The following is a 13546-nucleotide window of genomic DNA, read 5'->3' as shown; positions in this document are numbered from 1 at the left end:
AAGCATACCTTGTTAGATTGAATGTGTTCAGCAGGACACACTATCACCCACGTAGCATCCTGCTCCTCAAAATCAATTTATTTTTTAAAATTTTGTTTAAAAAAAGTGAGCTATTTCCTAGTTACTTATAATATGTCGTGGTATATTGTTCAACATTGCTGTATTTAGAACCAATATAAGTTTTAGGTCAAAATATGATGTCATTTCGTATAAATTTGACACTTAAAATTTTAAATATTTAATTCTCTTACTTTTTTACAATTTAAAAATTTTAATTTAATAGTTGACGCTGATAAATATTTTTCTATCAAAATTTGTTATTAATACACCCCTGAAATTTTACTAATTTTATAAACAAGTCAGTATGTATGCATGATAAAAAGCAAATTCTAAAAAAAAAATCAACTGTTTCAACGATTGGACTAAAACTTTTAAATAGAAAAAACAAGGGTTAAAATTCAAATTTTACCAAAAATATAAGAGCTGTCTATTCAGTATTCACCTAATTTTTAGGTTAATACATTTCCTATTTGTTTAAAGATTCTTGTAATGGGCCATTTTGAATATTAAGAAAAAAATTCAGTTTCGAAGATAATGTTGTTGTGAGGAGTAATAGCAAAGTTAGGAGGTTGGCAGGTGCCTCGATCCTCTTAAAATGAAAAAAAAATTATTTAAATTTTTTATAATTTATAAAATTTTAAATTAGTAATGGTAAAATTATATTTTAACCCCAAAAATGATAAAAAAATAATTTACTCTTTTAACAATTATAAATATATAAACTATCAAAATAATAAAATTATATTTTTATTATCGTAAAATATATACAATTTAATTCTGCCTCTCAAAAAAATTTTCGTACTCATCACTGAAAAAGAACAATCACCAATCCTAGCATGAACAATAAAATAGATGTAAAGGATATCTTAGTTCTAAATAACCTTGAGAAATATATAAAGGATGCTTACGGCTCTCTACAATGATTTTAAACAGAAGCTGAGATGCTCTATCTCCCAACATTGTTATGATTCCAGCCACGTAAATCTGGCAAAATTTAACCTTTTGTGCCACATTGTTCACCTTCTTCCGATACTTTCAATAAAATTACTTTAAAAGTGTGAGGGCTGCTTTTCTATATAAACCCCCACATCTTCATGTTCTTTGGCACCAATCAACAGAGATTTAACAAAAGAAATTCAATATGAATATTATCAAGGGATTTCCCACTATTTTCCTTTTCATTTGCTTTGTTTTAATTATTACAGATTGTTTCATGGTTGAAGCAGATACTTGCAAACCCAGTGGCAAGCTGAGAGGGAAAAAGCTTCCGCCAGGGCAATGCGATTCTAATTGTTGTGAAGACGGAAAGTTTTATACAACGTATAAATGTTCACCGCCTGTGTCGAGCCATACAAAAGGAAAATTGACAATTAACAGCTTTGCTGCTGGTGGAGAAGGTCGGAATGCGACAACCGTTACCACTCGGATGATGAACCTGTGGTGGCACTTTCGACTGGGTGGTTTAACAATAAAAAGAGGTGTTTGAAGTATATAACAATCCATGGAAATGGAAAAAGTGTGAAGGCTAAGGTTGTGGATGAATGTGATTCTGCGAAGGGGTGTGATTCAGAGCATGGTTATCAGCGTCCTTGTCCCAACAACATTGTTGATGCCTCAAAAGCAGTTTGGAAAGCTCTTGGAGTTCCTGAAAGTGATTGGGGCTTAATAGATATCTACTGGTCAGATGCCAATTGATTTTTGAATCATATTTTTAATTTCCATTTGCAATTGAATAAAGATTTAATATGTGATTTGGGTTAATGTTAAAATCAACACTCATGTAAAAGTCATACAACATACGTTGTATATTTGATAATATGTTAAAAGCAATAATACTATGTCCTGGAAGTCCAAAGTGTCACAAATTTATCCTAATTTCATGTTCCAATATATGATTGATATTTTGAAGTCCAAAGTACAAAGCAATAAAGTCAGTGATGAATGTGATTTTATGATGGGATGTCATTTGAAATATGATTATTAGTCTCCTTGTCTTAACAACATTATTGATGTTTTAATTTGAAAGCAATTTAAAAGGCTTTTGGAGTTCCCGGAAGTGATTAAGTGAAATGAATATTTACTGGTCGGATATTAATTGATCTCTTCAATTATAATTTTAATGTCTATATTGTATTAAAATAAACTTTTCTTGTGTGTTTTAAGTTATATTAATATTAATGTAAGAGTCATCCATTGTATGCTTTGTATGATGTTAAAGCATTAAGGGTAAATTGCACCAAACATTCTCAAACTATCTTTCAGATTTTAAATTGATTTTTAAATATTCAAATATTTTAATTGAGTTCTCAAAATATTTGTATTGTCTCAATTATATCCTTCCCATAAGCTTAGTTTTCACAATTGGTATGTCGATTTAGATCTAACAAGAAGTATTTTTAAAATATGTAAACCAAGATGTCAATACTTATGTACTTACCTTATGGACAATTTCAATTTGATTAATATATGCTTAGTCAGATTCTAATCTTATCGTTTTCACCTTCTTATAATTTAAAACATAATTGCAAGTTTAAACACAGAAATCAAGATTACAGCCTCGTTACTTATAGGAATATTGTTCAACATTGTTGGATACAGAGCCATCAATATAATTTTGACTACGGAAGTTGTCGATTTAGTTTCCGTACTTTTATTTGATTAATTTTAGTTTTTAAATTTTTCGAATTGGTGAATTTTAGTCTCTCTATTTTTTTTTCAAAATTTGAAAGTTTAGTTTTGATTCAAATAGTAACAGTTAAATCCGTTTGGTTAAGTTCAATTACTAGTCCTAGACTATGCGTATAGTTGTAGATTTAGTCTATTTTATCCAATTGAATCATTGTAAGTCCCCATAATTTTATGAATTTTGAAATTCAATCTCAATGTAAATAACAGTTGATAATTCATTAGCTGCATTTCTAGTGAGTAATACATGGAAGTAATAAGCTGACATGATAATACACATATAATAATGGCACATCATGACTTATTTGCCCCTCTAACTTTACCAAAAAAGTCATTTGTCTTCCATTTAATTTTTCGCCTCTTTTAACTCTTAAACTTGCGATGTTTGTCAAATCACCTGAAAATGGATAGAAAAGCTAACATCTACTAACTTTCCAAATGTGACATTCACGTGGATTGCCATGCGGATGCCATGTTAATAATTAATTATTTTTAAAATATAAAAAATTCAAAAAAGTATAAAAATAATAAAAAATATATTTTAAATATTGCGGATGCCACGTCAACAAAGTTAACAAACCTAAACTTTTTCATCCAAACATTGCAAGTTCAATGACTAAAAGAGGCGAAAAATTAAATGGAGAGTTAAAATGTCCTTTCTGTAAAGTTAGAGGGCCAAATAAGTCATTATGCTTAATGAATTTAACAATTATTAAATAGAGGCCAAAATAGTTTATTTCAGCATAATAATAAATTTAGGTTTTAATGTTTACATTTTTTTATTAAATTATAAAAATAAAAAAATAAATCAAAACCATAAAAATTCATAAAAATTCAAAAATATAATCATGAAGTACATGTGAATTGCCATACAAACTACTATGTTAAAAAAAATTTAACATTTTAGTTAGTATTTCTATTAAAAAAACATCAATTTGACTATTTTTTTCAAAAAGTTGATGGTTAAAATTGATACATTTTCAAATGTCAAAGACCAAATTTAACTAAATAAAAAATAAAAAGAACCAAATTAATAGAAAATATAAACATTAATGACTAAATTTCAGATTATGCGTTTAGTTTCCAACACATATTGCTTTGTCCAATGATGATTTTTTGATGTTTTAACTTTGTTATGATTCCAGCTACGTAAATGTGGCAAATTTTAACCTTTTGTGACACATTGTTTACCTTATCCGATACTTTTTATAAAATTGTGAGGGCTGATTTCACATCTTCATGTTCTTTGGCACCAATTAACAAAGAGTTAACAAAAGAAATTCAATATGAATATTATCAAGGGATTTTCCACTATTTTCCTTTTCATTTGCTTCATTTTAATTATTACATATTGTTCCATTGTTGAAGCAGATACATGCAAACCCAGTAGCAAGCTTAAAGGGAAAAAGCCTTTGCCGGGGAAATGCAACCACGAAAATGACTTTGATTGTTGTATAGAAGGAAAGCTTTACACAACGTATAAATGTTCACCGCCTGTGTCGAGCCATACAAAAGCGAAGTTGACAATTAACAGCTTTAAACCTGGCGGGGATGGTGGCGGACCGTCAGAATGTGACAACCATTACCACTCAGATGATGACCCTGTGGTGGCACTTTCGACTGGATGGTTTAACCACAAAAAATAGGTGTTTGAAGTATATCAGTATCCATGGCAATGGAAAAAACGTGAAAGCTAAGGTTGTGGACGAATGTGATTCTACGATGGGATGTGATTCGGTGCATGATTACTAGCCTTCTTGTCCTAACAACATCTTTGACGCCTCGAAAGTAGTTTGGAAAGCTCTTGGAGTTCCTGAAGAAAATTGGGGCGAAATGGATATTTATTGGTCGGACACCAATTGATATCATTGTTAGATTTGTAAAATAAATCTGAAATAAAACTTAATAAACCAAGATCTGTCATGTCAAATCATCAAGAATAAATCAAGAACAAAACTAGATGAGGAAGCGTATATGAATCCATGAATTCCTTGAAGTTTTACCGGATCTTAGGGATTTGATCTTCCAAATTAGCACACAAGAAATTCAAAGAATATCTGCTCTCTCTTTCCTAATGGTGGGATATTAGAAAAGATATATTGTGTGTAATTTGGGGACCATAACCTTAATATTTATAACCTTGTCATATTAGTTCTAATTTCTAATTAGCCCATCATTAATTAGAATTTGATTAGAACTCAATTACTAGAGTATCTACACATATTTGACCCATACTATATTTAATAATTAAAGACCAATAAAAATTTAATTAAATTAGATCACTTTTAATTTGGGTTAACATATCATGATAGTAAATAATAACATGTAATTACCATTATTATATATGTGATGTCCATATTTTCCAACAATCTCCCACTTGGGTCACATATATATACTAATTACTCTATAATTACATGTCATTATATAACCTTATGAGCTTAAAATTTTACTATCATATCCAAAAGGTATTCCAAAAAATCTCGTCCATTAATTATGTTAACATAGAACCAAAGTGACTATATGTAACTAAATCCATGCCTTGTAACACCCCTAACCCGTAAACATCGTCGGAATAGGTTAAGAGGCATTATCAGACTTGTAACTCAATTCAGAATAATTATTTATCAATTATCATTTCATTTCAGTAACCATCATTCATTCATATTCAATATTTACCTAAATCAAGCATACAAAGCTTTAATCATGTATTCGGGACTAAATCGATAATATATTAAAACTTTGGAAACTTAGAAAAATTTCAACATTTCAAATGTCACACGCCTGTGTGAACAGGCCATGTGCCTCACACGGTCACCAGACATGCCCGTGTCACAGGCCGTGTGAAAATAGGGCATACATACTGACTTGCACCATACGACCGAGGACACGCCCGTGTGCCAGGCCGTGGGAAAATTAGGGAGGTTACTGACTTAGGTCACACGATTGGCCACGCGCTTGTGTGCCAGCCTGTGTACCACACACAGCCAGTAGACACATCATGTGTCTAGGCCGTGTCAAACCTATAGGGTATACTGACTTTAATTCGAAAGGGTACCCCAGGGGACATACGGCCGTGAGCATGACGTGTGTCGCACACTTCTGAGACACACGCCCGTGTCTCTGCTCGTGTGGACAAAAATAGGCTATTTGTAAAGCTATTTTGCCATCCTAAAAAAACACAAGCTTTCACAAGCATAAATGACCACATTTATACAACTCAATAGGCAGCCAAGATAACCATTTCAATACACATTATTTGCCATATCAAACCTAACAATTACACGCCCAGATACCTATTTAACATCTTGCATAATCCATTCATTTAACAACTACATATCAATACCTCACTTGCATATTTTCATCCAAACATTACCTTGCCAAAACATACCATAATTGAACACATAATTCAACTAAAACAAAGTACCAAAATAAGCCAAATCGCATGGCCTAACTTATACACAAAACATACCAAAGCCTTGATATCAAGTAACATAACTAACATCATTTAAACTAGCCTATACATGCCATATTTACACATATTCACAAGTTTAAAATACCAACCGAAAATTTGATAGTGTGATGTGCAACTCCGACTTGTCCGAAACTAGCGAGCTAGCGAGCCTCTACAAAACATAGAAAAGGAAACAGAGTAAGCTTTATAGCTTAGTAAGCCCGCATAATTCAAAATTAAACTTACCATTATACATAATTAAAGCAACATTAAAAATGCCAACAATTCAATTAACTAACACCTAATCACAAGTATACATCACATGTTAGTCATTTTACAAATACATGAAACCATCCATTAATATAATACTTTGTATCATTCCAAATTCACATATCATATAAAATTAATAACACTTATAACCCGTAACTTATTCGTATAAATAGTATTTAGCCCTGTTGAAACTATTAGAAATTCAAAGGATACTCGAGTGAACAACGTCAGTAATCCGTAAATTCATTATTGTATATGCTCTTTCAAGCCATGATCGGTAAGCTCCTCTTGAGCTAATGAACAGTAAGCTCTAATGAACTAAAATGGTAAGCACTATCGAGCTGAACAGTAAGCTCTATTGAGCTGAACAGTAAGCTCTATTGAGCTGAACAGTAAGCTCATACGAGCTGATATATCGGTAAGCTCATACGAGCTGTGGTGAGTCCGCAACAAATGCAGGAGCTCAACCAAAACGGTAATCCCAATAACATGTAACTCGTATACAATGAATCTATACAGTTTAAATGGGGCTCAGTAACAAATACATTATAATACATATGATAAACCATAAATGTAACATATTTTAATCCTATTCTTAATGTGTTTATGGATGATTAATGATGTAAATCAGAGATTTTAATGCTCCTAATCCCTTAAATTCATGTTTTTATACTTAGGAGAGCATTTGGAAGCAAAAGGAGCGAAAAAGGGGCCAAAATCGGAGTTTTCAGGATATACACGGGCATGCCATGCGCCCATGTGCCAGCCCATGTCGATATCGCTCCCTATTTTCCAAACACGCAGAAAAAGCTAATTTTTAGGGTTTCTGAGCATTCAAAAGTCTATAAATACATACTAGAAAAAGACCTAAGGGGGAACGCAGAGCAAAAAGTAGAAATTACTCGAAGGAAGCTGTTGGAATCGTCTCAGAAGCAGATCCACGTCAAGATTGAAGATCTCTATTCAAATTTCTCTCGAAGTTTATTTGGGTTTTTCATGTCTTGTTGTTTTTCTAAATTTGAGATGTCTTCCTTTTATATTATGAACTAAATTCCCTAGCTACCTAGGGAAGATGAAACCTAAGACAGATCCTATTATTTAATGTTCTGAATTTAATGATAAATACTTGTTCTTGTTCTTAATTATGTGTTCTTAATTCTTGTTTTAATATTTTCAGGATATTATTCCAAGTTTAATGTGCTTAATCAGTGGAGCAAAAGTCCCTGTTTAAGAGTAGATCTACCATAATTAAGCAGAGTTACATGCAACCTTAGAAGTAGGGCAACATAAATCTGCCGGATTAGAGTCATATCTAATAAGGGAATCCATAGATAGAGTTAATGCGAAAATAGGAGTTTTAATTAGAAAGAAATTTCAATTAATCAACCTAGAGTCAGTTGTTTTTAGTCTCGAAAGAGATATTAACATAATTTAGGGATTTTTACGGATCAAGACAAGTGAATAAATCATTTGATTCAGAGTCAGAATAATAAGTGAGGTCTATGTGGATTCTTCCTTGGGTATTGTCTTTATTATTGGTTTATTCGATTATTTTCTTCACTCTCTGTCGTGTTTATTAGTTAATTAGTTTAGTTAAATTTAGATTAAAACAAAATCCATTCTATTCTAGGCTAAATAATAGAAAGATAGTTAATCCTAGTACTTTTAATCCTTGTGGATACGATATTCTGGACTCACCATAGCTATACTACCATTCAATAGGTGCGCTTGCGTTTTTCATGATCGTAGTCTAGTTTAGTGAACCATAAAACGATCATCAAGTTTTTGGCGCCGTTGCTGGGGACTAAGATATTAGGAACACTTGATTTTTATTAATTTAGCCATTTTTTATTTTATTGCATTTTATTTTTGTTTTAGTTTTATTTTTAATTACTAATTTTGCTTTTGTTTGCTTCTGGTAGGTTCTTGTAGTTTATGACTAGAAGAAACCTGTCAGGACCTCTACTTTTTAACAGTGAAATTGAAAGCACAGCTTGTAGAAATCATAGAGAAATAAGGCGAAGTTTACAATATATAGAGGAAGAGCACAAGGATGATACCAATAATACCAAGGAGATGGCTAAAAATCTGAATAATCCGCTACCTCCTATGGTTGCCACGAATTTTGTAAATCAAAATCCTGCTCCTCGTACTATGTACGATTATGCTAAGCCTGCTCTCATTGGGGCTGAATCGAGTATTGTTAGACCTGCCATTGCTGCAAATAATTTTGAACTGAAACCTAACACTATACAAATGATTCAACAGTTTGTTCAGTTTGATGGTTTGTAGGATGAAGACCCAAATACTCATTTGACCAATTTCTTAGAGTTCTGTGATACTTTTAAGATAAATGGCGTTTCTGATGACGCCATTCGCCTACGATTATTCCCCTTCTCATTGAGAAATAAGGCTAAGCAGTCGTTGAACTCCCTACCACAAGGTTCCATCACTACTTGGGATAAAATGACCGAGAAGTTTTTATTGAAATATTTCCCACCAGCTAAGACAGCTAAGTTGAGGAATGATATCTCCTCCTTCGTGCAAATGGATTTAGAGACTTTATATGATGCATGGGAGAGGTATAAGGACTTATTGAGAATGTGCCCTCACCATGGGTTACCTCTATGGTTACAAGTTCAGACTTTTCATAATGGTTTGAACCCCTCAACTAGGCAGATGATCGATACAGCCGCTGGTGATACCATAAATAATAAAACACCTGAGGAGGCTTATGAGTTCATAGAGGAGATGTCACTGAATAACTATCAGTGACAAGTCATGAGGACAAAGCCTAATAAAGTAGCCGGTGTTTTCAACCTCGACGCGGTCACCATGTTATCAAACCAGGTAGAGCTCTTAAATAAAAGGATTGATGGGTTATGTGTTTCTATGCAGGTACATCTGGTAATGCAGTATGATGCAAATGGAGGAGGAATGAACTACATAGAATATCCATCCTACAACCTTAGCACAGAGAACGAACAGATCAACTATATGGGTAATAATTCTAGACCTCAGAATAATCCATATAGTAACACTTATAATGCAGGTTGGAGGAACCATCCCAATTTCTGTGGGATGGTCAAGGACATAAAAAACCGCAACCCTCTCCAAGTTTCCAACAACCACCTTACCAGCAGGAAAAGAAGCTGAACCTTGAGGAGATGCTAATAAAATTCATCTCAGTGTCAGAAACTCACTTCTAAAACATTGAAACCACACTAAAAAAATCAGAAAGCGTTGATTCAAGGGCTCGAAAGTCAAATTGGTCATCTTGCCAAGATGATTTTAGAACAACCACAAGGTAGCTTGCTGAGTAATACCGAAACTAACCCAAGGGAGCAACTTCATGCGATTACTGTTCGAGATAAAGAAAGGTTAGTTGAAGATGAACCAAAACTGAGACAAGAAGATATGGTAGGTAAAGGTAAGGTTGAGGTACGCCACGAGCAAAAATTGGTCATTAAGGAATATAAACCTCATGTGTTGTAACACCCCTAACTCGTATCCATTACCGGAATAAGGTTACGAGACATTATCGAATTTATACACTAACGTTTATACAAAACCGAGTTATAAATATGCATTTCAAATCAATTCTTTTCCAATGTTCAACTTAAAGTCCCTAATATGGGCCTACGGGGCCCAATATAAGTTTTCGAAGTGGTTCAGGACTAAATTGGCAACTTTAGAAATTTTTCCTTGAAGATAAGGGCACACGCCCGTGTGGCCTGAGACATGGCCGTGTGGCCAGCCCGTGGGGATCCCATGGTCGTGTGGCCATCCCGTGTGGAATTTTAACTTGCAATTTCTTAAGTATCAAAAGGGTACACGGCCTGGGCACATACCCATGTGGCTAGGCCGTTGTGGTACATTGATTTTTCACCATTTTTAAGCCATTTTTACAAGATTTTGACACACGACCGTGCTTGAAACCCGTGTCCTTCACACGACCAAGACACACAGCCGTGTCTTTGGCTCGTGTACTATCCTGACTTCATATTTAAGGACGCAGGGGACACATGGTCATATCACACGCCCGTGGGCTTACCGTGTGTCACACACGGCCTAGATAGACGCTCGTGTGTCTATCCGTATGGACGAAAATAGGCCGTTTTAGACCACTTTTCTCACCCTTTCACCCATTTCCTGCACTTAAACACAATTTTACACTAATAGAATCCAACCAATCAATCATTTCAAGCCAAAACATGTATATTTCATTCTCAAACACAAAACATCACATTCAACTTACTTTGCATACTAAATCGTTCCTATAATTTTATTATCAAATCAACCCCTATGCATGCCATATAAATCAAAAAGTTGTTTATCAAAATCTACCGGATTAAATCTGGATAGTGTGAACCTTGATGTAGATCCGATCCTCTGTTTGTAAATAAATCAATCTACAAAACAAATAACATACACAAGTAAGCTTATAAAAGCTTAGTAAGCTCATAGGCATAAAATATAAATCTTACCGAACATGGTACACAAACATATATCTTTTAAGTTAACTAATTCATCCTATAAATCAAAAATTCATTAATAAGCTCATTTGAATAATTTCCATGTTGCTATTCACAAATTTAACTCATTTGGGCCCATTTCTCATTCACTTCTATTGTCAAATTAGGGAACAATAATGGAATTGAGTGCTTCACAATCACATTGCCATGGTAAAACCACGGACTTGACAATAATGGAATTGAGTGCTTCACAATCACATTGCCATGGTAAAACCATGGACTTGCACATAGTCACATATCACACACCGAAGCCATAGCCCGACCATGGTCTTACACGGATCACATATAATACCGATGCCATATCCCAGATATGGTCTTATATGGAATCACATTATCACATCACATCGACGCCATAGCCCAGCTATGGTCTTATATAGGAACACGTATCACATTGCACCGATGCCATAGCCCAGCTATAGTCTTATACGGGCGCACATATCACATCTTTTTCGTCAATTCATCATGGTTATAAAATGAAAGCACTCAAAACCATTGTTCCAACTAATTTGTACTTTTAGTTAAACATTATTTAGTAATTAATACTATTGTAAGCCAATTTTGGCCTATTTACATTAAACCCCAAGACCCAAATATCTAACCTAAACCCGAATGGCCCACTACAACCCATTCCAACCTAATACCCATCTAAATTAACCCACATAAAACCTAAATACCCACAACCCATTACAAACCAAACCCAATACAGCAAGCCCAATACCATTAACCCCAACTACCCGAAACCCTAGCCCCATTTTTGGCTCCCACTTGCCTCTGCCATCTGACCAGCGCTGCAACACCATCCCCTGGCGCCACCTGCCCCAGGGTCACCTCCACTGCCTTCTGCACCTGCAAAACAGTAAAGAGAAAGGACAGAAACTAATAGAAAATAATAATACAATGGCTATAAAAGCCGATTGAAAAAGTTTTGTAAAGGGCTCAGCAGTTCAAAAGCAGAAAATACAAAAACATTCGGCAATCTTAATCAGATTTCAACAACCAATATAAAAAAGCAAATAACACCAAAAGACTTCGATATATATACCAAAGTTGCAGCAAGATATATAAAAAAATGGATCAAGGTCTATTTATTTTGCTTTTCATTTTTTCGAATCTGTGTGTATATATAATCTTTATTCCATACATAAACCATACATATATATATTAAATAAAAATAATCTGTGTGCTTATTTGACCCTCTGCAGTTGCGCTCGTCTTCAACTGGATCCTTTTATTTTTCTTTTATTTTAAATTCGCCCAAAACTTTGATTTTAATTCAATTTTCGTCCTTTTTCATTTTATTTATTTTCTTTTAATATTGTTATTATCATTCCTAATATTATTAATACTATTATTATTATTATTATTATTATTGTTATTATTAATATTCTGGTTATTAACATATAATTATTTTTAATGTATTATTATTACTAGTTATTACTATTTCTAGTATTATTATTATATATAATATTGGTATATGTTTCATTATATATGTATGTATATATATATAGTATTATCTTAATTACGTTATTTTGACACTACTATTGTATTATATTTACTTTTTATATTGCATCATCATTTTTTAATATTACTAGTATATATGATATTAGTGTATGTTTTATTATATAGGTATATATGTATATATTTATACATAGTATTACTTTCTAATTACTTTATTTTAATATTTTTGTATTATGTCTATGTATGTATAGCATTACTAATTTTCTCTTATTATTTTCCCCTGTACATATTACTGTTTACATGTTCTTATTATTACTATATCTATTATTTATTAGTATTTTACTATTACTATTGTTAGTGTTTTTTTTAAGAAAAAAAAATCAATACTTAGATGTACATATTATGTTTTTTTAATACTATATTTTTAAATACCATATATATTGTGTATATTCTTAAATATTATATATTGTATGTATTTTCTTAATAATTATATTATATGTATATATAGTACGTCCGTATTTTATTACTATTACGTAAATTTTTTTAAATATATATATATGTGTGTATATTTGTGTAATATTAATAGTTGTTTTTTAAATATTGCTATTATTTCTAATAAGCGTATACTATGTAAATATTTTAATATTATAATATATATATGTTTTTTTATATATATTACGTATGTATCTTTCTAATATTGTATCTTTATACACGTCATGTATATATTTTTTATATTATTAGTTATATACACTTTTATACTATTTCATGTATTTTTTATATATATTATCCTTATCATTATTATTAATATTAGTATATGTTCTATTATATATGTATATATATTTATATGTAAAGTTATCAACGGTTATTTTAATATTATCATCTTATGCATATATTTTTAATATTATGTATATACATTCATTGTTTCCATTTCATATTTAATTCTAGTATTACATATATCTTTATTGTTTGTAATATTATTGTCACACTTATATTTGCTTCAATATACTTCTAGATCTGTCTTTTATTTATTTTTATTTGTTAATTTGCTTTGCATTATTTCAAAAATCTTATTCTTGTTTTTTAATAA

General features: G+C 32.0%; 1 non-coding gene and 1 pseudogene across 1 annotated transcript; one reads left to right on the top strand and one right to left on the bottom strand.

Annotated features, from left to right (window-relative positions):
• The first annotated feature begins 1273 nt into the window (after positions 1-1273).
• LOC107919534 (uncharacterized) lies at positions 1274-4608 on the top strand (annotated as a pseudogene).
• Positions 4609-8980: 4372 nt separating this feature from the next.
• Positions 8981-9087, bottom strand: LOC121211710 (small nucleolar RNA R71). The gene has a single exon (XR_005906929.1). It is a non-coding gene; the product is annotated as a small nucleolar RNA R71 (small nucleolar RNA).
• Between the last annotated feature and the right edge of the window lie 4459 nt (positions 9088-13546).

The sequence above is a fragment of the Gossypium hirsutum genome, chromosome A12, assembly GCF_007990345.1.
Source record: "Gossypium hirsutum isolate 1008001.06 chromosome A12, Gossypium_hirsutum_v2.1, whole genome shotgun sequence".
Taxonomy (NCBI): Eukaryota; Viridiplantae; Streptophyta; class Magnoliopsida; order Malvales; family Malvaceae; genus Gossypium; species Gossypium hirsutum.
Note: the sequence above shows the minus strand (reverse complement) of the source record. Positions and strands in the feature narration are given on the sequence as shown.